Here is a 20815-nt window from a genome sequence, read left to right as displayed (position 1 = left end):
CCCACCCCACCCCACCCCACCCCCCGGTAGCGGCTTCTTGAGACCGGGGGTTGTAGACTCCTGCCCTTTCGCTCCCCAATACTGGAGGGGATGACGCAGACGCGCCGCCCCCCGCGTGGTGGTGGCTCGGTGGAGAGCGGGTGGTGGGGCTAAGAGGGCTGTGGGCGCAAGGACTGGCCTTTAGAGGCAGGAGAGCTTCTCCAGTCCCTGATCTCCAGCAGGTGGATTCCTGCGTCTAGGTTTCACTCCTGGGAACTCTATGGGATGGCTCAAGAAGGATAATAAAGAGATCTTAGAAAGGTCAGAGGTTGCCATATGGGGAGCAAGGGACCGGGAGGAAGGAAACAGACTTCGGTCTTGGAAGCAACTCCCAGAGGGAATGGGTTGCAGACTTCAGCCTTTAAGGCCATCATGACCACTTTCTTCACACTAAGGGAGTCTGTGATGCCTTTAAAAATACATAAACGCCTTAAAAAAAAAAAAAAAAAAGAAGGAAAGGAAAGGAAAGGAAAGGAAAGGAAAGGAAAGAAGGAAAGGAAAGGCAAGGCAAGGCAAGGCAAGGCAAGGCGTTCATGACCTCATGCACTCCTGTCATGCACTCCTGTTCTTGGGGTGAAAGCGTCCCAAATGAGGCCAGTTTGGCAGTGTGTGGGTCTGGAGTCACTCAACTGGTTTGCTGCCAGCATTACAATAGTCTGAACAGCATGAACCCTAACTCGTTGGTTCCATCAGCCAAGATTCCATCAGAAAGCTGCAACTTCCAATCTCCTATCCATTATCTAAATAGGGAAGGAGAATTCAACCAAAGGCATTAAATGGTGATTGTTAATTGTTAAGGAAGACTTAGCCCAGGACTCTGGAGGGAAGTTGTAGGGGTTCCTGAGAGATTGGGCTCAATCCTAAACAACCTGAGCAACTGAGAATGTGTTCCTTGAGTAATGTAGGGATCAGTGAGTGCAGAATTACTAAGGGACATTAGGGGTAAGACTGATTCAGGCAAAATCCACCTCACCTAAGAGGATCCTTCCTGAAGGCAGGCTGGTGTGATCTAGACTTGGGGTGGAAGTGGGGTGTGGAGGATGAAGAAACTGACCAGATATTGAGAATGATCAGGGTATTGAGAAGAATGTGGCTAAACTGACATAGCAGCATGCTTCCCAAAATCTTGGATGTAATCAAAGCTTATTCAGATGGGCCTAGGAGAAGGTTCCTGATTAATGTTGGACAAGCAGAGACTCTTTGTTTTTGATTAGAAGTGCAGGGCTGAACTGAAGCCCTTTGGAACAATGCTGAAATTTTTCCAAGCCAACTTTCAGATTAGAAGGCACTTATCTCTCAGTATTCATGGAGGACTGGTTCCAGGACTCCTCTTAAGATGACAAAATCTGATCTGGAGAGATGGCTCAATGGTTAAGAATGTGCTGCATAGTTCCCAGAACCCAGATAGGGCATCTCACAACCACCTTAACTCCAACTCCAAGGGATCTGATGCCATCTTCTGGCATCTGTGGGTATATTGCACTCATGTGCAATGCCTGCCCCCCATATACACATAACGTTTTTTAAAAAATGGATACCAAAACTCAGAGATGCTCAAGTCTTGTATAAAATGGTACAGTGTTTGCTTAGGACCTCTTATATATCTCCTGTATACTTTCAATAATCTTTAGATCACTTATAAACTTGATTCAATCAACTGTCAGGTAAATAATTATACTATATTGCTTAGGAAATAATGGCAATGGCAATTGCTTAGGAGAAATGCTCAGACATTTTATTTCAACTATTTTTGATCTGCAGTTGATCAAATCCAAGTTTGAAGACCCCATGGATATGAGGGTCCAAGTGGACTAGGCTGAGGCCATACCAGTAAAATTAGAATCCCTGGAGCCTAAGCATGAGGATACTTGAAAGCCACCCAAGCAATTACATTACTTGATGAGGTTGGAGAAAAATTATGGTAATTAAAAGACATCCACCCCAATTCTGAAGATGTCTGAAACTACAGACTTGGATCTACCGATGTGACTGGTTTGCTTTACTGGCTTGCTTTACTTGTGAGCAAATATTTCAGTGTTTGCCAAATTTAATATAAGGAAGAGCAAAACCAGACTTGATTTCTAATTCATGAAATTTACAGTAGAGGAAGAGATGGATATTAAATTGATACTTCATGAATTAATATATAAAATCACCATAGGTTAATGGGAGGAAAGCGGCCACACAGTGCAATGAAGGCATAGAAGGCTTTGGGCCTGATTGGCATTAATCAATAGCTCAGACAGGTTATTTTGTTCTTCTCTCTGATCTCAATGCTTTATGTGTATTGGCTCATGCCATGTGTTCAGCATCTGAGGAGGTGGATACATTCATTCCCATTCTACAGAGGAGCTGTGACAGAAGCTAGGTTCTCTATTTATGAACAAATTGGTTGCAAAGTTGATGCTGTGAGTGCCACTCAAACCCTGGACTTTTAAGGAAGAGGAAAACTTAGTCTTACCTACCTTTCCAGCTGCCCTATGATGCTCTCCACCCTGCCCTCATGACCAAATGGAATGTTTGTGGATGGGGCACATTAAATGAATGTTTGCCTCTTAGATTATAAAATAGTCCTATGATTTCCAAGGTGTAAGCGTCTACCTGTGATTTTCGAATAACCAGAACTAGAGATGGTTTAGCTCTTTGCCTCTTTTCTCATTTTGCCTCTTAGTCTAAAGACTAAGAGACAAAGATGTGGGGGTTAAACAGGCATTCTCAGACTACATGCCCCCTCTAAATGTAGCAGGTCCTAGAAGGTCTCCTGGGAGTGAAATTCTGCAAACATATTCATGGGCTTTGTGAAAGACTAGATTACTTCCAACAAAACAAGAAGGCATTGTAAGGAGTTGGGGGGGAAGAAAGTAGGGGGATTATGAGGCTGGAGAGATGGCTCAGCATTTAAGAACATTGGCTGTTCTTGCAGAAGATCTGGGTTTGAATCCCAGCACCCACATGGCAGCTAACAACTGTCTGTAACTCCAGTTCCAGGGAATCCGACAGCCTCTTCTGTCCTCCACAGGCATTTCAGGACACGGGTGTACTTACCTACATGCAGGCAATATACGCATACACATAAAATAAAAATAATAAAAAATATTTAAAAAAAAGAAAATAGGGGGATTATGATTCAGTGAGAAGGGGCTGGACAGTAGAGTGGAGTGGGAAATCCACAGGAGGATAGCATTTCCGGCTGCTTCCCATTGGTACTGGGGAAGTTTACCTTCACATAATATGCAGACAGTTCTTTACTGAGGAAGGTTCCACTGAAGAAGGTGTTTCAGCTTTACAATGGTGTGAAATGATGCTCATTCAATACCGTACTTTGAACTTTGAATTTTGATCTTTACCCAGGCTTGTGATAATTAAGTATTTTATTATGGATTGCATATAAATTATCCCCGTATAGGTTAATGTGTTGAAGGCTTATTTCCTAGATGGTATTTGTAATTATTGAGGGGTGGTTTGATCGTGAAGGCTGGAACGTAATCAGTGCATCAATTTGTTGATGGGTTTATAATTTGCTGGCAGTGTTGGAGGTGGTGGGAAGTGAGGGCTGGATAAGGAAGTGGGTCACTGGGACTTTTCCACTGAGGGTATATCTTGCTCTGCTTTCTGGTTGCATTGAAATGAGCAACTGAGCTCTGCCTGCCACGTGCATCTGTTTCCTAATGTTCTGCCTCACTATAGGCCAATAGCAATGGAGTAAATTTTCCAAGGACTAAAGTTGTTGAAACCATGAATCCAAATAAAATTTTCCTCCCATGAGTTGTTTCCTCAGGTATTTTGTCACAGCAAGTAATGTTGATGCTGAATCCTGAGGCTGGACTGTGGCAGCAGCTGTAACTCCTCCCATCAGCCATATGATCACATGGGAAACAGCTGACAATCTGCAGTGGACAGTGTTGCTGTTATGTTTAGTAGTTTAGATGCTGTCAAAGTCTTGTCATCTTATGGTAATTTCAGTTTATGATTGGTTCATTGGGGTATAAACCCACGGTGAAGTGGAGAAGCACCTGGAGAAAAGAAATTTGGATAGGAAGGCAGCCTGTTCCTGAAACCTCTCAAATGAAAACTTCCTGGTTTTAATCTTTGCTACAATCTTTCACAACTCTTTCCATAACTCATATTTAACCCTTGTATATTAAATTAATGGATGCCTTAGTTTTCTGACTTAAAAATCACCACAGACTTTTTGGTTTAAAACAATAGAAATTTATTTTCCAGTTCCAGAGGCCCAAAGTCACAGAATTGCCAGGGCTAGAGTCTGAGAATCTGTTTCTCCCTCTACCAGCTTCTGGGCTGCCAGTCTTGTCTATCTACATTACTGGCCTCTGCTTCTGAGGTCACATTGCCCTCTCCTCTCTGACTGTGGGGAGTCTCTGCTTGTCTCGCCTAAGAACACTTGTGATCACATTAAGGGCCCACCTGAATAATCCAGGCTAAATTTCAATTTACATCAACCACACCTGTAATGACAACTTTTACATATAAATTATCATACAGATTCTAGAGTTTAGGATTTGGGAGACATTATTTAGCTTATGACAATAACTCCTTTTTCTAGGAGAATTCCTAGAAGTCTATAAAGGACACAAAGTAATAAGAACTGAATTATTCCTACCTGTTTGCAAATCCTATTAAAGTGACAATGTCATACTACCTTACATTGCACTTTGCCCACTGGATTTTTATTTATTCTTGTCTTGCTCAAGAAAGGATTTAGGACAATTTATATGACTTTATTAATAAAACACAGAAAGTTAATGTAAATTAGAGATGAATGAAAGAAAATAAACTAAGATAAGAATAGAAAATGAGGCCAGGGGTAATACTCTACAATATGCATGCAGTTATATAGCTTTTACTAATGTTATATGAAAAATAAACTTTTTGAACATTTATTTATTTATATATTTATTTATTGTGTGTGTGTGTGTGTGTGTGTGTGTGTATGTGTACATGCATGGGGAGGTCATAGGACAATTTCTGGGAATTCATTCTCTCCTTCTATAATGTGGGTTCTGGGAATCAAACTCAGGTTGTCAGGCTTGGCAGCCAATGCCTTTACTTGCTGAGCCATCTTGGCAACTCCTGTTGCATATTTTGATTTGTGATTCATTAGGACTACTAGTGTCTTCAATGATACTTCATATAGTTTTATTTTCTCCATAAGTAAAAACTTTTAAGTAAATCATAATGTATAGTCAGCAATTTTTAGCAAATTATATGCTCTTGTTGCAACTTAAATACTTCTAAAATTAAAAAAATAAGAATATAAATATTGTAGTCTATTGGAACCTATCCTGAATTGCCCTCCCTAACCTATGCTTAGTTCCTTAATATTCTGAAAAGGCAGACTCTAGAAACTGTCTCCAAAAGACTTATAAGAGCTGGGCACGGTGGTGCACACCCTTAATCCCACCCTTAATCCCAGAGGCAGAGACGGGCGGAGCTCTGTGAAATTGAGGCCAGCCTAGTATACATAACGATTTCCAGGCTAGCTGGAGATACAGGGAGGCCCTCTCAAAAAATAAAAATAAAAATAAAACCACAATAAACAAAAGCAACAAAATCTTATGAATCCATTTCGTCAGATTTGCTACTTAATAAGATATAACAAATAATATTTCAGAAAATATTGATTTACTTAAATATTTCAACAAATATTTATTATTGTAGTAATAGCATATTTGACAAGCATTTGGTACTGGGAGGCCTCAGGGTATCCACAGTGATTAAGATCCTGAAGCCAAGGAAAACTGTCTTGACTTTAATCTTACCATTTTTACTTTAAAATTTATATGATTTCGAGCAAGGTACTGCTTCCTCAGGACCTTGGCATTTCCATATGTAAACTGAAGACAGTTCTAATATGTTAGGATTGAAATGAAGATTTGGTGAAGTAATTACTCTAGGTGTTTGAAACAGTGCTCAGCACATGGTAAATATTGATAAATGTTTGAGGTTGCTTTTCTTAGCTTTTGCCAGAATTTACACATGCGTTATTTTATCAAAACATACCAAAACATCATGAGACAGATAGTTTTACTTTTAACTCATTTTACAAACAGGGAAAGTAGAGCTCAGAAAACGTTAAGAGAGAATGACAAACTTGAATTCAGCTCTGCTGAGTCTGGGATACATAGGCTGGTGTCTCTCAGTGTGCACTCAGTCAAAGGGAAACAAAAGCATCTTTTCTGGAAGGGTAGCCAAGAAGAAGAGTTCATCTCTGTGAGTAGCAACACAGAGAGCTGATGAGATGACGTATTTCCCCCTCAATGGGATTTTTGGAATGCTAATTAGAGCAAGTCACATTGAAGTTGATAATATTTTAGGTTTTTTTTTATACACATGATGCACATTAAAAACTATCATGCTATTTAAAAACTGCAACAAATATATCAGGAAGGTAATGTTATTTTCATTTTCTAGGTAAGGAAACAGAATTGAAGGAGAGTTGCCCACTTTCCTCATCTCAGGCAACTTAGAAATGATGGAGCCTGGATTTGAAGTTAGAATTTGACTCTGTCCTTTGGGGTTTTAGTCACTATTCTGTATCATCTCCTTACTGGTACGCATAGCAGTCAGTATGCCAAATTGCAAAGAATGGTTTTACCTTATCTTCTCTATGGTCAATGGGACTTTTCAAAGGCAGGGTTGAATTGTACTGTCCATGTGAGCAGGGTCTAGGTTGTGGAGTTTGAGGTGATTTAGTATCCCTGAGACCCTTGAGAATACTTCTTATAGTATTGAAATTCGGGGGTCAGGGTTGGGAGTTCATTTACCTAAAGATGGATGTGTCTGCTGTTTTTCTGATGAAGAATTCTGTTAAAGTCACCCAACGTGATTCTCAGAGGTGGATTAGAATTTGATCTCTAGATCAAGGAACAGTCAATTCAAATACGGACTAGATGAAAAGTTCTGTTTCTTCATCCATATCTAATGTCAGTGTTTGGGGGGGTTATTTTTATTTATGGTAAATATCTGTGTGGTGTGGGTGTGCACACCTATGCATATTCATATGTGTGTATGTGTTTTGTTTGTGTGTAGTCCAGGGGTCTTCCTCTATCATGTTGTACCTTCTTTTCTGAGATGGGGTTCTCACTGAACCTGGGGATTGCCATTTAGGCTAACCTGGCTGTCCAGCCAGCCAGCCCCTGAGTCTACCTGTCTCCTCCCTCTAGCACTGGGGTTACAGGCAGCCAGCATTTTACGATGGTGCTAGGTGGGGATCCAAACTTGGGTTCCCATGCTTGAGCAGCAGCACTGAGCTATCTCCCCAGCCCAATCTCAGAATTTCCAAAATAAGTAAAAGTTACGGGATCTCTGTGTTTATTTCTGGAAAGTAATATTTGTATGCTTTAGACACTAACTGAAAGTACAAACTGCAAAAAGTGCCCCTTCCACAAGGATTTTTTTGTCTCATGAATATTATAATGCATAATTGACATGAAAATCTCTTCATTTAATTATCTCCCAAGCATATTAGCAAAATATTTACTTTAAGAAAAGTACCTACTGAAATTGTGTAAAAATGAACAGAGGATTTGCTGCTTAAGCTACTAGCAATGTCTGTGACCATGGTCTAAAGTGAAGAAAGATGTCTGCCTCAGTCACCCACTTGACTTGCTCTGTGTGTATGCAGACGGTCACCAGCACTGTTGTCCTGGAAGTCCCCCAATGATACCTCAAAGCCACGTGTCAAACTTACTGAGTTATGATGTAATTAAGAGCACATGAAAGACAAGAAAATATGGATTTTTCAAGCTTGTCATTCTGCATTTTATTAAATGTATACAAAATTAAATGTAATTTACTTAAAATCTATGCATTAAATTAAGAATTATCATTAATATGCCAGAAAGAGCAATGGAACGTCTTGATATATGTGAATACAATTCAGGTTAAAGGGAAGTTTCTAGTCCTCAAGGAAAGATACATTTTAAATAGTTTCTCATAACGTGAAATATTTATAAATGTTGCATTTTGATGTATAGGAAGTGAAATTCCCAGAATAAAACTACAAATCCACAACAATACCCTTAGTCATCATCAAATTGCTTTTTTTCAGAAGGCAAAACCTCGGCATTTTTCTATAGCCAGAACATGCTCCATACTGAAAATGCATGCATGTATTATACCCCATCTCCAAAGTTACCTGTGATTATTTTATCTTAGAAAATTGCATTTTCCCTGTCATAGACTTAAAATATTGGATCCTCTTCAACTGCTTGGAAATTACAAAATATTTTTTCCTTTCAATTAGAAATTTCTTTTGTCAGTCAATCGCAAGAGCACCTTATGGGGGAATGAGAACTTGTCCTGGAAGCAGAACTCATTCGTTTGAAAGAAAAAGACAAACTGAGATGAGGGGGTGGGAGGTGGGGTATTGATGATTTTCTACTAATTTCTCTGGACATGAATGATCTGAGAGCAGCAATAATGAGAGCTAAAAATGGCATTCTATAAATATTTCTCAATATTTCCAGAATAGACTCATTTCTACATTAAGACATTAGGGAAAGATGGTTTCCATTAGTTAGCAGGGCAGGTCAGGGGGGAAATATAGTTTTTGCCCCCCATTAGTCTTGTTAAACTCACAGGGCTCCAGAAAGTTCTAGGCTACCCAGGCTACCTGAAAACTTTATTGTAAATGATCTGAAGTCTCTCATAAGCACTGTCATAAACTTTCCCTCTACCCTCATAGATTAACTCTCTGAAGGCCTGTGACACAGACTGGCAGAGAGGACAATGGAAGAAAAGGCATACAGATTTATTTATTTTGAAATTTACTTGCACCAGGGCATCAGAGGAAGACATGAATGCCCCAAGGAGTGGTGAGAGTTGAGTGCTTGTATGCCGTCTTAACAGAGGAAAGGAGTTGGGGGGAGAAAGGGCCTGGAAGGACAAATGATCTTTCCTTTTAAAGATAAATGAGTCCCCAGGAGAGAAGATGGGACTCTTTACAACATCTAGAGAGAAGGTAAAGTTGCTCCCAGGGAGGGGCTCAGTTACAACTGAGTTCTTTTTGGAGGCTCGACTTTTAGGGAAACAAGGGGTTTCATCCATTCAAATGCCTTCAGCTCAAAATCCTTATGAAACAATGACATATTTTCAGGTAATGTGTCTGATCCCCTCCAGTACTCACCACCTGTTCATATTTAACTAATACATGAAAGGCATTACCAGCAAGGAAATGATCTAGTGCTATTGACCCACTTTTATCTGGCATGGTTGCAGCAATCCATCCTCAACAACCCTGTCCCTTTAAAAAGCAAGTATATTCTTAAGATTAAGACATGGTTTTTCACTGTGACAATTTAGAGAATATATAGAAATAATAGCACACATTCAAGTTTCTTTGAAGTGTGATTTTACTATTTCAAAAAATTCTGCATACAGTAAATGTGAGGAAGTTCTCTGCATATATCCTTCCTAGAAGACAGGTGACTACCTCACATACTGTTTACTACATGCATTTCATAGATGCCTTTGTATACAGGAGAAAATTCCAGGTCTATGCCTTTCCATTCCAGTTGTTTGGATATTATTAGTCATTTTCCATCACTGTGACAAAATACCTGGGAGAAACAATTTAAAAGGAGGAAAGATTTATTTTGACTCACAGTTTCAAAGGTTTAAGTCCATAGTCAGTTGGTGCCATTGCTTTGAGGCTCAGGGAAAAATCAAAGCATCATGGTAGAAGGACATGATGGAGGAAAGGGGCTTACCATGTAGCATCCAGGAAGCAGAGAGACAAGTAGGAAGAGATCCTTCCAAAGCAAACCCTCAGCAACCTCCTATGAAGGAAGCTCTAGGTCCTAATGGATTAACCCTTTGATGAAGTTAGTACTGAATGATCCAGTCACCTTTCCACAGTGCCACCACCTGGGAGCCATGCCTTCAACACATGAGCTTTTGATGGAATGCTTCTTATTCAAACCTCAAAAGGCATCTACAGCATGGAGCTTTGTGAGTTATTTATGCAAATCTGTATTCTTATACATTTGAAAAGCATATTGTCTATTTACAAAAAAAAGAGGGAGTTGAATAATAGTAAGCAGAGGTTAAACATATATCTGGGGGCTGGAAAGATTGCTCAGTGGTTAAGAGCACTAACTGCTCTTGCAGAGGACCCGGGTTTGAGTCCCAGCACCCAGGGGATCTGACAGCTTTTTCTGACCTCTGCGGGTATTGCACAACACAGGTGCACTTATACACATGCAGGCAATACACTCGTACACATAAAATAAAAACAATAAATTAGATATTAAAAAATATACATCTGAAATGGAGTTTAAGGTTGAAAAGAATGAAGTCACAGTGTTTCAAATTCACTTGATTGTGGAGCTACTGATTTTCTTCCTTAAGAGATCTGGGCAAACAAACCAATAATATCAAGGGCTATCATTTTATGTCTTGACATCCCAAATTTTGCAACTAGATGTCAATCCAGATTTTTATGACCTTTGCTAGTGGAGAGAAACAATAAAAACTTCTTTAAGCTGCATCCCTTATTTTGAGTACTCACCATTAAACCTGCTTGATTGCAACAACCTAGGACTTTATATGAAAATAAAGAAACTATTGCATCATGAGAATTTGACCTCAGGAAGATGCAGAACTCAGTTGCAGTGGTCTGTTGACTCTGTTCTATCACAGAGCTGCATTGTCCTCTTCCCTCAGATGATAGCCTGAGGCCCATGATCTCGGGGGAGGTCTCTTGTCCTCTCAGATAGTGTCCTGTGCCCCCCCCCCCGTTCAGAGCTATGTCTGTCCTCAGAATTTTGTCTGTCCTTTTTATCTGGTCCACAAGGATGAGGAAGCAAATACTCCATAATGTCTAATATAATAGCAATAGTTACGAATTTGGTTTTTATTCAATTTGGACAGAAGAATTAATGCTTCAATTCTTCCTCCTGCCACCTTCATCTCCTTCCTTTCTTTCTTTCAACGCCTAATCCGTAGGTTGCATCCTAGTCCTATCTTAGCCGACCATCACTATCACTTAGCACAGTTGCTCCTATGTCCTCCTTGAAGTCCTTCCCTCCCTTGGTTCCCAGGATCCTGAACTCACTTTTTCCCCTTCTTCCTTCATAAACCTTCTCTTCTCCTTTGCTGACTGTTGGTACACCCTAGGAATCAAGCCTTGACTTGCTTCACCTTTCTGTCTATACTCATTCTCTTGGCCATTTCTTCATGACACGTGCTTTTCGATTGATCTAAATGTTAGGAACACCAAAATTAATTTTTCCAGCCAGGACCCAACCCCTCAACCTCAGGGTATCCTCTTGCTATGTCTGCATGAATGTCTAATAAGCATCTTCAACTTGACATATCTGACAGGGATTTCCTGAATTCTCTCCTCCAGAGCATCCTCAGTTTCCCCTAAATCATCCCTGATTTAGTTAATAGCAACTGCTTTTCAAATTCAGAAACTCAAAACCTGTCCCTGACCCATAGCCCATTTCTAGTCTGTTACCAACTCTACTTTCAAAGTATACTTGGAATTGAACACTCCCACTGGGCCAAGCAAGTGTGTCTCTCACCTGGATTCCTGTCCAGTCAGGTTTCGTGCCTGGTCTCTCTGCTTTGGCTTAGGCTTCTCTGGTTTTGTTTTCTCCTTAGAAACCAGACTGATGTTCTCACTCTTCCCTTTGTTCAGAGCCTTTGAGTTCTTCCCTCCCTCCCCCTCAACCACTCTTCCTCAAATGTCCTCTTGGATTGCTTCCTTACTTGTGGCATTTCTAAGTCACATTACAGCTATACAATAAAAAAGAGGGCTTAACTCTTAGCATTCATTTCCATGCAAAGGACAGACCCCAACTGCTGACAGCCTGTTTCTTCAGATTTCTTTCAGAACTGTGTTCTTCAGCAAGGGCTTTGCTCATTCTTTATTATAACACTACCTCCAACATGAAATGGGGATATAGAAGTCAGATCTATCCTTATCTTCTCAGAGAAGAATTTTGTCCTTTAATCCTTAGACCTAGAATACTGCACACAGAGTTCTTAATTTCTCTCATTGCTTTTAATGAGATAGACAGCACTGTTTGCAAAGCTTTGTTATATAAAACATGCAACACACATTAATATACTATTTGGGGTGGAGGTCCAGGAAGGGTCTTGAAGGATTAAGGTCATATGCCCAAGTCACAAAAGGAACACATGAGCTTGTTTACATTACAAACTAACTTTTTGGTTGCCATGTTAGGTAAAAGTCATTAGTCCAGAGTACATCAATAGTAAAAGTCATTCCTACACTCACCCTCTTAGATTCTTTCCCAAATGTTACGACCATCAGGCCAGGCAGCTGGGTCCCTGTTGCTGGGAGTAGTTCTCCATCAGTATCTTAAAATTAAGCATAGCTCATCTGAGCATTTGTGTTGCATTCTCTCTGAAAGTTTTTTTTTTTTTTTTGAGCTGAACACAACTTTTTTTATTGTAATTTTGAATAAGTATATTTGAGTGATTATTTTGGCAGAAGTTGTTTTAGAATTAGTACCTTCTTCTGTCTTCTAAGATAGAAATGCACAGGGGTGGACTTGTTTGTATCTCTGTATTTGTTTTTTATAGGTTGCTTAATTCGAGATCAAAGTGTGGACACATTCTTTATTCATTACGCATTTTGAAACTTTAAAAAAAAAATTTTATGTGTATTTGTGTATTGCCTGCATGTAGGTAAGAGCACCTGTGTCGTGCAATGCCCGCGGAGGTCAGAAGAGGCTGTTGGATCCCCTGGGACTGGAGTTACGGACAGCTGACAGCTGCCATGTGGGTGCTGGGATTCGAACCTGGGTCTTCTGCAAGAACAACCAGTGTTCTTAACTGCTGAGTCATCTCTCCAGCCCATTTTGAAACTTTTAAGTGATGAAAACCTTTCTTTTTTTACCTTAAAATTTATTGAGAATGCATATAAGATGTTTTGATCAAATCCATGCCCACTCCCTCCTCTCCAACTCCTCCCATATCTCCCCATCACTTTCTTTTGAAAACTTCATGTACTCTTTCTTTCTTTTTCTTTTTTTTTAATGGTACTTTCTGCTACTCTAACATTCTCCCCTCTGAAGAGGTAACCCTAAAATCTTTCAGCTAAAATCTTCTAAGGAGTAGATAAAAGCTCCCAAATACTTTTGACATTTTTGGCCTTTGGAACAGAGTATGTTACTAAGAGTCCCAAAGACGTTTTGACTTTTAGCCAAGAAACTGCTTACTTTTCTTTGGGGTCTTTTTACCCTAACTGCCTAGCCAATTCCTACCTCCTATTCTTATCACACCCTCCTCTGAAGAAGTTATCCAACTTGTGGATAGGGAATCAGGACACAGACTGCTCTGGCTGAATGTTTTTTTCAAGGTTGTTCCTGTCATGGGCAGCTCTAGAAGACAGTGGCTACTTTCTATATTTACTGTGGAGCAGATACCGAGCAGATTTGCTTTCAGCCTCTCTATAAATCAGTGTTGCCTAATTTCAGGGTTACTTTCCTAAAACACACCACACTGTATAAACAGACAGCACCTGGCCTTCATTAGTTTATATCAGTCTTTTGGAATTAGTGCTCAGGGAACTGGCACAGTGATGTTACACTAGCAACTGATTTTCCTAGGTGTAATAAATTGTCTTTTATCTGTGGCCAACCAAGAAGTCTTGCTGCTTTTGTCAGCATCAAGGAAACTGTATGGCTCCTTCGTTGGCTTCCAAGTAGGTAAAATTTGGCCCTTCAGAATTCCTGACCCCTGTCCTGATCCTTGTGTATTAGACAGATCCACATCAGTCAATTTTTAGATGAGTCTCTGTTTAAAGTAAGAACTTCATACTTAATCTTTACCCTCTACCTCCTCTTCTAGATCATTCCCTAGGTACCTGAGAATCTAGTTTCTTGCCCAAACAGTTTTTGGCATGTTGCCAGGCTTACAGGAACCTCCCATAGGCAGAGAATGCTACCAAAGTGTTCATTTTAGGCTTGAAAGAAGACAGAGCTGACTGATGTAGGGTGACAGGAGGAGTAGATTGAACACTCATATTTGGAAATGAATTCTCAAAGTGTGTTCTCTTGAACACCTCATTGCCTTCACCAGGAAGCTTGTTAGAAATGCAGATTAGTTGGTCCTACCTTAGGCTTACCAAATCCTAAACTTGAAGAGTTGGGTTGCCTGTGTTTTAACACTCCCTCCAAGTGTGTCCTGAACCTGAGCTTATACACATATGTGTGTATAGGGTCCCATCAGTGCCTATAGCAGTGTACAAAAGGCTTGAATGCAATCTTCCCCTGTTGAGCTGCTAGATGATTATGTGATCCATACACTTGGTTGTAGCCTTGGAAGATGCTGAGCAGAGGACCTGGCTAAGCTGTCCCCTAATTTCTGACCCATAGAAACTATGAGAAAACAAATGTGTATGCTGTAAGCAGGTAACTTGGTGGCAGTTTGCTGTACAGTAGTCAGGACGTGCCACAGTGCAGGAATCCATATGGGAAGAGAAGATGGGCTCTAGGGCTTCCTTTGTGTGCTTGCCTTGGGTTCTGCAAATGTTAGTGATGGTTGTGTCCTGACTGTTCTATCTACACGTTTTCCTCAGTACACACATAGACACTTGATATTTCCCCTGCCTGCTTTTTGCCTGTTTTTAAACAGCTATCCCCTTTTCTTTATTTTGCTTATTTTTTTCTTCCCACATCTCCTACAAGTAAGTTCTGAAAGGCAAGGTATTTTACTTTGGGGGGGTCACTGTTGAATCTCCAACTCCTAGAACACAGTTGACCTTATCATAGGGGTTCAGGCAGCATTTGTGGAATAAATGAATCCACAATTTGTATTTGAAAGTCTGCTGGTTCCTAGTCAATGTTTCAATAAACTCAGCATGCTCGTCCAACTGTCTTTGCTCAGTATTAGGTGATTGCATGAATAAGAAAAATAAAGATGAAGGAAATGATATGAACAAAGTAGTTAAGTAAATGGAAAAGTTGAATTCCATTCTCGGTCTTCTTCCCATGCAAAGAATAAATTCACTCCTGGGTTGTTGTTCTTGCAAGACAGAGGTTCAATTACCCAAATTTTTATAACATGCAACACTTCATTTCTCTAGGTCAGTCTCTTCGAAGACCGTGGCAGCCCTGCTGGCTGTGTCTCTGTGTTCTGTGAGCATATCCACAGCACACCAAGAGGAAGAAAGACTGCAATGTCTCTCTTATTTCCCGTCTTTCTTCTTTTGAATACAAAACTGTGCTCAATCATTTTAAGAAAGGCAGGGTACACTGCCAAGGGGAGAGAATGCAAATAAACTCACAGCCCTTAACCTGATACCTGTTAAAAGGATGATATGTGTTTTCTGCTGCCCACATCCTTGTGCTCTTTTGACAGCTTTGTTATGGAACACCAGATTAGGCCAGAAGACCAGAATGTTTGTAGACTATGGTATTGAGTTCCTCATGGTTAGACCAAGCTAAAACTACTGAGCGTCAAGATGGCTACAAGTGATAAAACAAGGGGTAACTGTTAGCTAGGAAAAGTGTACTGCTGTACAATCCCCTGGTAAGCCCCTAGAGTCAGTGAGCTGTAAGATGACCTGCCAGAACAGAATCCCAATTGTTCATAATAATCTCTTTCTTTGTACAAGGAAAACAAATACCAAACAAACCAAAACCCAGCAAACAACCCCCCAAAACCATAAAACCAAAAACCACAATAATAACAAGCCCCCAAAAAATCAAAACAAGTTATCCTGCTCTACTTGTTTTTAGTTAACAATCACAAGTTTTAGAGGTCCTACAGCTGAAAATTACATTATTAGTTTCCCACTACTTCTCTGTAGATAACACACCTGACATGAGATTTCTGCTAACAGTTGCCCAGATTGTTTTGTGAACTTGAACACTGGGCTGGAGATATGGCTCAGGGGTTAAGAGGACTGGTTGCTCCTGCAGAGGACCCCAGTTTTGTTCCCAGCACTGACATGGCAGCTAACAACCCAATGGTCCATAACTTCAGTACTAGGTGATCTGACACCCTCTTCTGACCTCTGCAGGCATTACACAACATGGGTACACTTACATACACATAAAATAAAAAAATCATAAATAAAATATATAAAAAAACTTGAACACTACCCATGCTAAGTACATTGGCTCTTCATTAGAGTCTACTGATGGGTCTATCTGATGGGTGACTCAGATAGGGTAAAAGGCTTGTCATTTCTGTCTGCACGTTATGTCGCACCTTTTCATGTAGAAAGTCAATCATTTTTAAATGTTTTATTCAAGTCTATAATGAATTAACTTACCGTTATTGGAGCTGTTACAGGTTCATTCTACACAGCCCTTATGTTTTCTTGCAGCATAAGTAAGTATCCCAGAGTCCCTCAGCCTTATCACAAGGCCCAGACCTAACAATGAGGCCAGGACATTTGTGCGAGTGACTCAGCAGTTTATCAGTTAAGTATCCTCCTCTTAGCATATAACCTCAAGCACAGAATGCTTCCAAGAAGGAAAAACACTTTTTTGAAACCATGTGGGTGATGACTGGACAAGTATCTGACTGATTCCTACTTAAGAAAATTCAAATAACACTGACCACTTCTCTCTTCTGTTCAGTGAGCAGCAAGGTGATCCCCCTCTCAACAACAACTGAATCTGGTCAAGTTAGTATCAGCCAGTTCAAGCTGAAGTCCCACCAAAAGAGACTCTCCTATCTTGTTTGTAATGTTTGATTTGGTTTCATCTCTTCTGTTTCCATACCAAAAAGTCCCATTGTCTCCACCAATTTGTGCCAAACAACTTTCTACTTTAAATGGGGTATGTGGTTCAAGGAATGGTTTATAGAGGGTCTTATCCTCCTGAGCATCAAAGTTTTCCTCTGAGTAGTTGTTTCCTATGGTTCTGTGACATTTATATCATGATCAGAACCTGGGAAACAGTAGGATGCAGAGAGAAAGGGCTGGTCTATGTTCTGTCTAGGGCTTCATCCCTACTTTACCCTTAACCTCTCAGGTCCACTACTTGCTCACCAGTCACTTAGCTCTAACCCTAAAGGGTTGTGCACACATGCCGTAGCTCTTCTTTAAAGGTCTGTTCAAGTTCCTTCAACACAAGTTGCTTTTTAATATGTATGTGCACATATATATTTGTGAGAGTTTATTAAGCTGGTCCTTAAACTATATTTGCTCCTATTTCCCATGTGGAAACTGTGCAGATAGATACATTTGATATTTTCACTATCTAATGTAATCTACAGAATTTTATTCTGGATGCTGCTGCTTTCCCCTTAAAGAACAATTACATATCAACATCAGCCTTTTCCCATCTGAAATGACTGTGATTTTGTGGGAGGAAGTCAAGAAGAAGAAAGCACAATAAAGCTTCTGTCATATGAAAGGATTCTCGCCTTGTGGTAACAAACCTGGGTGTTGTCACAGATCTGAATTTATTTTCCAATTCGGTCACTTCTTTGATATGTTTTAACTTCTATGTCTCAGCTCATCTTCAAAATGGTGAAATGGTAGATGCTTGGTGAGTTTTGTGAGGATGGGGTGGGATGATGCATGGGGATGCTTAAGACCATGATTGGATACTGTCGTGGCAATGAAAAGGAAAGATAGTTTCCCATGAAATATTAATTGACTAAGTCCTGTGCTGGGTTCTAAAGAAAGTGTTAGGGAAAGGTGAATGAATCAAAGTCCTTCTTTGGTGAACTTGGCACCTTATTTTTGTTGTAGCACTTAGGCATTAAGCTTCTAATTTCATAGTCTCCTATCAGAAAAATTCTTTGGATTTTCATACACTGCTTACCACAAAGTTAAAAATAACTTTCTGGAGCTAAGGAAAGATGAGTAGGTTGAAGATAGAAATAAATACATAAGTTGATAGAATTTGGACAGCTGGCCCACATGCAAAATTTCTTTTCTGAAGCACATATTTTACCTGTTAAACAACACTGAAATTTTGCATACAAGACCATTTTTTGCGTAGTTGCTGGATTTGGTTCTTTATTTACTAAAATTATAGCTAAAGATAGGTACAGTGGACATACAAAGCAGTATTTATTATTTAGGTACATTTTGAGGAAGAACAGGCAGGCTGGCTATTTTGCTCAAATTCATTTCTTCTCTTATACTAATTTAATGAGGCCAGAGGGAGCATGCCAGCAATGCTTATCTTTTCTCTTAGCAGATCTCATTTCTGCTCTCTCCTGGCTCAGATTTGATGATGACAGTACAGGCTGGCACAGTGGTGCACCACCCATGGAGAAAGGTGCATGTTGGGGGTGGCAGAATTTGGAGCATCCTGGTGTCTGTTGCTTAGCAGCATGCTGAGGTCTTGGAGTATTCTGGGAGAATCTAATGACAAATTGAGATCCCAGCTCTTGCTATGTCTGATGTTTCCGAAGTGAATTAAGGCAAAAATAAAAACTTTTAATATACATGTACATGTGTGCTTATGTATTCCATTATATACACATATACATTATAAAGCCTTTATTCTGTCTTCTTTCATCAAATAATATTTCGTATTATGCATAATTATGTGCTTGCTTTTCCTCTCATCTAAAAATTAAGCTCAATAAGGGCAAGTAAATGTGACAGTTTTTCCTTTATTGCTATTTCCTCAGTGTAGGTAGAACAATGATTGGATTATGGAAAATACTCCATAAATACTTCTGGGAAAACTGATGACTGAGTTGCTAAACAAATGAATGGTATTGAGAGCATAGAGCAGCACATGTAATCCTGGCAGATGGAGGCAGTTTATGGATAATTCAATTTTTATGAGAAGTGAATCATTAAAAAGTTTGTATAACTTCTTATTAAAAGAGTTTTTAGGGGCTGGAGCAATGGCTCAACGGTTAAGAACACTGGTTGTTCTTGCAGAAGACCCGGGTTCGAATCCCAGCACCCACATGGCAGCTGTCAGTGGGACCCTTAGGAGGTGGAGACTTTGGGGCTGGACAGATGGCTCAGCAGTTAAGAGCACTGACTGCTTTTGCAAAGGACCAGAATTCTGTTTCCAGCACCCACATGGCAGCTAACAACTGTCTGTAACTCCAGTTCCAGGGGATCCAACAGCCTCTTCTGACCTCTGTGGGCATTGCACAACACGGGTACACTTACTTACATGCAGGCAATACACACATACACATAAAATAAAAATAATAAATAAAATAAAAAATAAATAACTGAGCTTTTAAAATTAAAGAAGTACTACAATGATATCAAGAATTTCAGGGCTGTTGAGATGGCTTAGTGGGCAAAGGCACTTGTCACTAAGGCTGATGACTTGAGTTTGAGTTCCAGAAACCACATTTTGAAAGAGGTAACCAAGTCCTGAAAGTTGTCCTCTGACTTCCAGAGGCATGCACATAAATAAATAAATAAATAAGTAAATAAATAAATAAATAGAATAAAGTATCAGCAACAAAAAGAGTTTTCAGGCTTTTCGTGGTGGTATGTGCCTGCAAAGAAAGAAAATAGAAATAGCAAATAATTTTTCAGTGCTTTATTGTCATTAATTGTCATCCCTGTTAATGAAATCTTGAAGACAATATTAAGCTTAGGACTTGGGGTATGTCAGGATATCACAGCATAGAAGCTGGGACAGAATTAAGATGCTCTTCTACATAAGAAACAGAGTCAGGGAGGTGTGCAGAGATTAAGAGGTAAATATAGGAAGTAGGGAGGAAAGGGTGCAGGAGAATTTGCCTTTGAAGGTGAAACAGAAATAAAGGACCAGATGCCTGGAGGCTGGAAAGGGAAACTTAGAACAGGAGATTCTGCAGCTGGGTTCTTCAGGACGTGCTCTGGACCAGCTCCAAGTTTCCACCATGATAGGGTTAGTAAATTCTTCATTGCTCACTTGAATATTTGTGGAATTCACATTGTAGAGCTCAAAAGAAATCACTGGAGAGCTGATGCATGTTTTACAGGCATGTAACCATTTCTCCCATCATCATTAAACAAACATTGAGGAAACCCTTAGAGGTGCCTGTCAATGTGAGACACACAAAGGAGCTGTATGTTTTGCATGGCATGTTTCCTGGCTGCTTGGATACAGACATTCCAACATGGCAGGAAAGAGAGGGATGAGGAAGCTGACTTGCAGGCAGGTAGGTGACTTTCCTAGCAGCTCATTTTCAGTGGATTAACAGGCAGCACCTGTTAATCACACAAATGTCTAATGGACAGAAATAACAGGCAGTGATTTTTTTTTTTTCCGTATTTCTCTTGTGGACTGTTCTGCATATCTGGTTTATGCATATTCATTAGAAGACAGTCACAGTCTTCACACCACTCGAAGTTACTGAACTGTATGCATAACATGCTGTTTTTTCTTCTCTCGGTGTGCCACCTCCCTAAGCCCTGGGTAATGGCCTGCTAGGGTTTGAAATATTGATGAGAATGAATTCATTCATCTCTGAATTTCAGTGACCTTTCTATGGAGGGTATTTTTAGCTCTGTTGAGAATTTAGCAGAGGAAATCACCTATAAAAATATCATAATAAGTGGGTATTGTCTCAGTTTCACAGAACTCAAGACAGAGTGTCAAATGAATGTTTACCATGAGCTTATTCAAACATGGTAGTGAAAGGTCAAAAAAAAAAGCTCTGATAAAAGACTATAATTTGAGCTATGTCCTTATTTTAGACTCTTATCCTAATTCAAATAGATGTAATAATCCTGTTTGCTTAGACCTTGTATAGATGCAATCATTTTGGTGTGGTAGCTATTGAGCTCTCCCCTGGGTGCTATTGAGCTCTCCCCCCGGTGCAGGTAGATACATTACAGGCAGGC

General features: G+C 39.9%; 1 protein-coding gene across 6 annotated transcripts in view; it reads left to right on the top strand.

The window, feature by feature from the left end:
• The window catches only part of Tpd52l1 (TPD52 like 1), a 100879-nt gene that overhangs the window by 644 nt on the left and 79420 nt on the right, over positions 1-20815 (top strand). The gene's annotated exons all lie outside the window — the stretch shown is intronic.

This window comes from Nannospalax galili, unplaced genomic scaffold, assembly GCF_000622305.1.
Source record: "Nannospalax galili isolate Female #2095 unplaced genomic scaffold, S.galili_v1.0 scaffold597, whole genome shotgun sequence".
Classification (NCBI taxonomy): domain Eukaryota; kingdom Metazoa; phylum Chordata; class Mammalia; order Rodentia; family Spalacidae; genus Nannospalax; species Nannospalax galili.
This window is presented reverse-complemented; position numbering and strand designations above follow the sequence as displayed.